Raw genomic sequence first — 6,816 nt, 5'->3', positions numbered from 1 at the left:
CGGGGAACTTTAGGGGAAAACAGCCTCTGCTCCCTATCACAGGGGATGGAAAAGGTTGTTGGCTACCACTGTTGACTCGAGCCTTAACGCCCTTATGTTTCAATCTAAACGTGTTTTTAAATGCTTAACAATCCTTATGCGACCATCTGTACAGAGGTGCCAGCAAGAGAAAAAGGAAACTCCCCGGGAGCTGGCACCATGGCATCGTGGTGTGTATGGGAAGGGTGGGTGTACTGTGTCCTACCTGGGAACTGCTGGGCAGGATTTACAGCCTGCAGACAGATAAAGGCCTTAGCTACCTTTATAGTCTGGGCTGTCCTGGCAGCTATTTGAATTACCACAACCTCCTCAAAAACCCTCATTGTACTGCTTTGCTCCTCTACCCTCCTTTACATCCCCACATCAGGTCTCATCCTAGTACCAGCCATTACAAAGTGATTTTTTTTTTAAAGGATACTTTCTCCACTCTGAGCATAGTCACAAACGGGTCTGCTTTATGCTCCATCTGCTTTTCTGTCCGACAAGAAATGGCTGGAGCAACTTAATGCTCCCATGCAGTTGAACCACCTTCCTCTCTTTATACACACCCTCAGAAAATTAAAGTGAGAACTGCGAAGTCCCATGAGTCTGCCTGCCCCTTACTGACCTGAGAGAAAGAGCCCAGAAGAGAATCAGAATCCCAGACTGGTTTGGGTTGGGACGGACCTTAAAGCCCATCCAGTCCCCCCCCTGCCCCGGGCAGGGCCACCTTCCCCCAGCCCAGGGTGCCCAAAGCCCCGTCCAACGCGGCCTTGAACCCTGCCAGGGAGGGGGCAGCCACAGCTGCTCTGGTCAGCCTGTGCCAGGGCCTCACCCCCCTCCCAGGGGAGAATTTCTGCCTCAGATCGGATCTAAATCTCCTTCTGTCAGTTTAAACCTGTCCTATTCCCCCCTCGCCTTTGCCGTAGCCCCTTTCAGCCCTGGGGGCCGCTCTAAGGTCTCCCCGGAGCCTTCTCTCCTCCAGCTGAACCCCCCAACTCTCCCAGCCTGTCCTCACAGGGGGGCTCCAGCCCCCCCAGCATCTCCGTGGCCTCCTCCGACCCCGCTCCAGCAGGTCCGTGTCCCTCTGCTGTTGGTGCCCCAGAGCTGGACCCAGCCCTGCAGGGGGGGCTCCCAGAGCAGAGCAGAGGGGAGAATCCCCCCCCAACCTGCTGGCCACACTGCTCTCAAACTTGCCAAATAGGAAGAGAGATGCTAAAACCAGCAGAGGACGTGGCCTGAGGAGTGTTAAGAACAGCAGGACCTGCCTGCGAGGAACTACAGTACAAACTGTAGCCAGGCTGCCAGGCCGCCTCTGCCCCGGTGCCCTCGGGATGAAACCTGAGCAGGCACCAAGCTACGGGCACATAATTCCTCTGTAGGTTATTCCTAAGGCAAGAGCTGGTGGAGCAGCACTGGGCAGCGGCAGAGACGGATGAGGCTGGTTCGGTTTCACTTGGTCGCAACAGGGGTTGTGGTAAGGAGAAGGAGATAAGAAGCTTCCCCCCTCCCTGCTCATTGGCCTCTGTCAGATTTATCCGTCACCCACTGCTGCATCCCTGCCCGAAGGAGAAAAGATTTCACTCATTCATATAAGATCTTGTGAATCTTTGCTATGTATGTTTCTAGAACACTTCAGAATCTTTCATTAATAAACCTTGTGCAAATGCAACGTCTCATTAGATAATGGAATATATATATACAGACAGTGAAGAGAAGAATTAACAAATATTAAGGGGTTGAAAAACAGTTCAGTCAGTCACCAAATAGGGCATCGCTAGGCAGGAAAACAAACATCCCCCTGGTTTGGAGATCTAAAAGAAAGAATTCTAACCTTTTGCATCCTGACTCAGCTTTTACTTCCTGGGGAACAGCTGTCAGGTTGACAGGGTTTCATTTTATTTTATTTTATTTTTGAGTTATGATTTGCTCCTAATCAGTGCTTTTCCTAAGCTAATGACAGCAAGGTGTCACTTGGTAACAACCCTGGATCCAGATCGCAGCCAGAAAAACTCAACTGTGGAGGTTCCTGAAACCATTTGCCATCTAGTGGTCAATCAGCCGAAATCCCACTCAGGACTGGGTTATAGCCTTGGAAAATCTGCTACGGCTCACTGGCAAAAACATTTACTTATTTTAAGCAAGCAACCGTTCAAACCCCAGCTCACCTCCTCTCCGTACAGTAATTAAAATCTATTTAAGATTAGGTACCTTACTTCACGCTGAGCTCGTCCCTTCCCTTTCCTGGAGCGCGCCCTCTTTCCTTCCCGCACGTGGATCTCGTGTTGTCCAGCGCTTGACGACAGCCGTTTGCTCCTGGGTGGTTAGTGGGTACGGAGACACACCGAAGAGGCAAGTTTTCGTCTTCTAAAATTAAGGGATGATCTTTTTTTTTTTTTTTTTTCCTCGTGACTACGCGTTGTTAGTACAAAAAGGGTAGGAAGACCTAGCAAACGAGGACACTCACTCACATCCTTGGCTTGCCAGCCCAGACTGCACAATTTTTGTTTCAAATAGCAGCCTTGATTCTCCAGCCTGACTTCATTTTTCTCTGTTGTTCATGGAAATTCCTCCTATAAGGGAAAATCTGCTCATGTTAATAGCTGTCCCTTTTCATTACTTGACACAAACTGGAAAACTTATTTTTACGTATCGGACGAGAGATATGAAAATCTGCCATTCCTCTGACTTTAAGCAGTCTCTTTCATTTGAATGGCATTGCTCCCGGGGTAAGAGTTTCTGGGTTAATCTCTGATTTTAAAATGACCACAACTGGCAAAGGCGTCATACCGTGACCTTGGTAAATAGTTTCATACACTGGGAAATTTGGGGAGGTGGTGGTGGGAGGTTCTCAGTGGGATGGGTTCGGTGGTAGAAAGATCTTGGATTAACGTGCAGCACAGGTGCCCAGACAGCTGGGTGCCCTTGGCAGTGAGGGGCTACAGAGACCTCCTGCCTGCTGATATGTATAAGGATCAAGGAAGGTTAATTGCAGCAGAGTTGGAGATGTGACTGGAATGTGTGCTAAATTCTGCCCTCCCCAAATGCTCGACATATTTTAGCTGCCTGTCAGTGTGCATCCAGTGATACCATTGCTTGGATTCCAGGCATGCCTTTAAACACCTTTCAGGCTTTTTAAAAAAGCTGGGAGCAAATAATCAGCATTATTCTGATAGTCCTGCCTAGGATAAATCCTGTTTTCACTGACAAAAGCTGTCAGTGCACACGCACGCAGATACGCACGCCCAGACACACTCCCAGTGTTCTCTCTTCCACAGAAACAAATTGCTCACCTTGTAGAGAACGAGCCTAGCTGAGAAGCTAGCTAAACTTCCCGAACACGCATTTTACTTTGATGGGGAGAAGATCTTGGAATGTTCAGGTAACTTTCAGGATAATAAGAGTCACATCCCCACACTCTCTTCCTCTCTAGACTTTTTCAGCCAGTATGTCTTCAGGATCTAAGACGGTGCACTGCCTTCTTTCTTCATGTTTGGGATAGATCCGGGTTCCTGGTCGGATCACCACAGCCCTGCCCCTCTCCTGATGCAGACACGCCAGTTGCCTGTGCTATTTTCAAGGTGTTAATCTTACGCTTAAGGCTAATGAGCCTCGTGTTATCCACCGCACATTAACCTTAGGCAGTTATTAGGATAAGTGCTCCGCTTTGTTGACTGTGAACATAACTCTCCCCCTGTTTCTGAGTGGTTGCTGGCTGCTCTCCACTGAGGAAGTGGCTGCAACCCTCTGTGGGTCCCTCCTGTGGAAATCAGTGGGAATTTTCCATCCATTCCGGAGGGGAATCTCATGGATCATGGCGTAAAAAGATCCTTAAAGCTGCTGATACCCAATGAGCTCTATGACAGCACATGCTTCATATTATATAGAACATGTCTAAGTTAAGTGATAAATAAAATGAAAGCTATATATTTCCTTCAGATCATGAACGTTCAGTCCAGATCCTTTGCTGACAGGCTGTGGATTTAAAGATTCAAAACATCTGCAGACTAGTTATTTAAGCCCACAGATGGACCATATCTTCAGGGACAGCTTAGCTGTTGTTGCTGCTTTTTAATCCCTTATATATATATCACCTTGCAAGATAGAAAAAATAATTATAGTCTATGACAGGTATGTAAAACATATGGCAGACTGTGGCATAGTCAGCAAAGAACGAAATAGCAGGAAATCGCACTGACAAACTGCAATATCAAATAGACAAAATTTCAACATTCTTTCTCCTGCATGGGCCATTTTCTCTGCTTTTGCTCAGAGCTGAGTGTACACTCCTGTTTGTCCTTTAGTCACTAAATTCAGAATAAACTTTATTTGCTCTGCAGCCATTCTTTGAAATCCATGAGACATCGGTGATCCCAACAGGCCCAGGCTTGAGGTCGGCAAACTCAGAGCTGTAACATTCCCATCCACGTGTTCATGTGAAAACAGCCCATCTGCTGAGAAACAGGGGGAAGGAGAACACAGGCACGTGGCTCGTGGTATGATTCTTCCCGTGCTTCCCTTTCTCTCTGTTGTGAGCTGGACCCCAAAAGGCACAGCAACGTCACAGCAGCGTCACAGCAACGTCACAGCAGATCTGCCTCCCGGGTGCTCCATCCAGGACAGTCTCCTGTAAGCTGCGCACCGTGGCATTGGAGGTGCTGTGAGAGTAGATGGACAGCTGAAGCATTAGTTACCAAACGATAAACACGGTAGTCAAAATGCAAATATATTGCTAACAGGCCTGACTGATACAACGAGATTGTGAACTAAAATAAAAGCTAGAAGCAACCTTCTTCCGCATTTGAGTAGATGAAGGGCAGAAACTCTGGCTCCCTAACTCAAACAGAATGAGATGTCAGATAAGTTCTCTGTAAAACTATTTGCTCTAGTATGGAGTACGAATCTACTGAGCTTGTAACGCTGCCTTCAAAAGTAGTAGGTAGTAAACACTAAAAGCTTATTGGTAAGCTTTTAGATGCATATGCAATGCTTTCTAAACAAAAAATATAAGACTTCAAATATGCTTATCATTTAAATGAAATTCAGTCAAGCTACTGAAAAGGATTTTTCAAGCCATCAGTGAAGACTGAAGAGCTGGACCAAGTTCCTGCCTCGGTCACAGACAATTTCCATGGTAGCAGGCAAACCACAGGCACGGACTGTGCTTCTGTTTCCCACTGGTAGTACCAAGGTAGCAACGCATCCCTGACTTTGTCCAGTCAGAACAGGTCTCCCGACCTGTAAGCAGCTATGCAAGAGGAGAATGGGACCCTCTTCACACGAGTCATGCTCTGTACCCCCGGGTCAACGGAAGAGTTTAGCCCTGCATCTTTTATAACCACACATAACCACGCTGTTGATTTATTCAGATCTCAATGTCTCGGAACACTGTCCCATTAATAAAGGACTGTAGTACGTAGAGGGTTGCTTTAAAGTAACTAATTCTGATTAAACTAGTCGCAGCAGGATGAGAGTCTCAAAGGACCGTTATTACACTGCACAAAAGAGTAAAGGTTCAGATTCATCCATACTGCAGCTAGACAGAAAACCAGATTGCATCGACTAATTGTTTTAAATAACTTGGAATTAAATAATAATGTTAGAATAATAAGACTCAGCTTTGTTAGTTCATCTAGTCTGCCTCTCTGGAAGCTCTACCAGTTTGTTCCTCTGGGATCTACTTCAATCTCTTGTCTTCAAACTTTCACTGGATGGTCAATGTCAGGTCAGCAGCTCTAAGGAAATATTCCAAAGATATATAAAGCCCAAGATAATCAAGAGAGTTATTTTCTATATTTTGAAGAGCTTGGTTGACTTGGGACAGGGGCCTGTCATCACCTCCATGCCCTCTAGCAGAAGAATACACAAGGAAAGGGTTGACACATGACAGCTGTCACTCAGAAACTATATTAGGGCTTCCAACTGAGTTTAACAGTCCTAAACAACAGCCTTTCGGGATACTGCAACCACAACAGCTTTGAAAGTCACAGCCCACACGAGCACTCTTGCCAAGCAGCGCTCTCAAAGAGTGCTTTGAAGTGTTTCACATCCTCCGCGCATCAGCCAAGAACATCACAACTACAACTCCTAGTTTCACTTCCCATCGGTGAGCTCCACTTCAAAATACAAGTGAACAGGCTACCCCGGATCTTGCAGACACAAGTATTCCTGGATTTAACCACCGACGTTTGACCTCACCAGAAACATTCTTTGGATCACCACGAACCTGCAGCCAGTTGTGAGTACAATTAATTTAAAAGAACAGCTTCACCACATGGCAAAATGCTCTTTTAATAAAAAGCGGATGGTTTGACCAGGAACCTGATTTGAAAATACCAAATTGCAGACCTGGGGCCAGGTTCCTGTACTCCAAAGGCATGCCTTGCCCTCTGGCAGCCATTCCAGGCTCCAATCAACAGTAAACACTTAGTCTTCGGCCCCCAAATATACAATCCTTGCAAGCACTGATGGAAAGGATCTGGGAACTCAACCACTCACCTGAGATCTACCCGAAGAGCCAGCAGGCAGCGCCAGTGCTGCCTCACCTGGTATTTTAATCAGCTCCTGACACAAACTACTCTCCGACATACGCGGGGCACTCAGCAAGTGGTCACAGCTCTTTTTACGCTGGCATTGTGTGAAAGGATAGTTTTATTCTGGGTCACAAACTTTTTAGTAGTGGAACAGTCCCCTCTGTCTGGGTTTGAAAAAAGTACAGAGCAAAAAGCTCTCCCACCCACCCCACCCATTCAAATTGCTACAAATTTTCACCGGCCCTGCAGAATTTTTTTTTTTTTT

Source organism: Athene cunicularia (genome assembly GCF_003259725.1).
Source record: "Athene cunicularia isolate RWA chromosome 22 unlocalized genomic scaffold, athCun1 chr22_part1, whole genome shotgun sequence".
In the NCBI taxonomy this organism is placed as follows: Eukaryota; Metazoa; Chordata; class Aves; order Strigiformes; family Strigidae; genus Athene; species Athene cunicularia.
The sequence above is the reverse complement of the archived record's forward strand: the minus strand, read 5'-3'. Positions refer to the sequence as shown.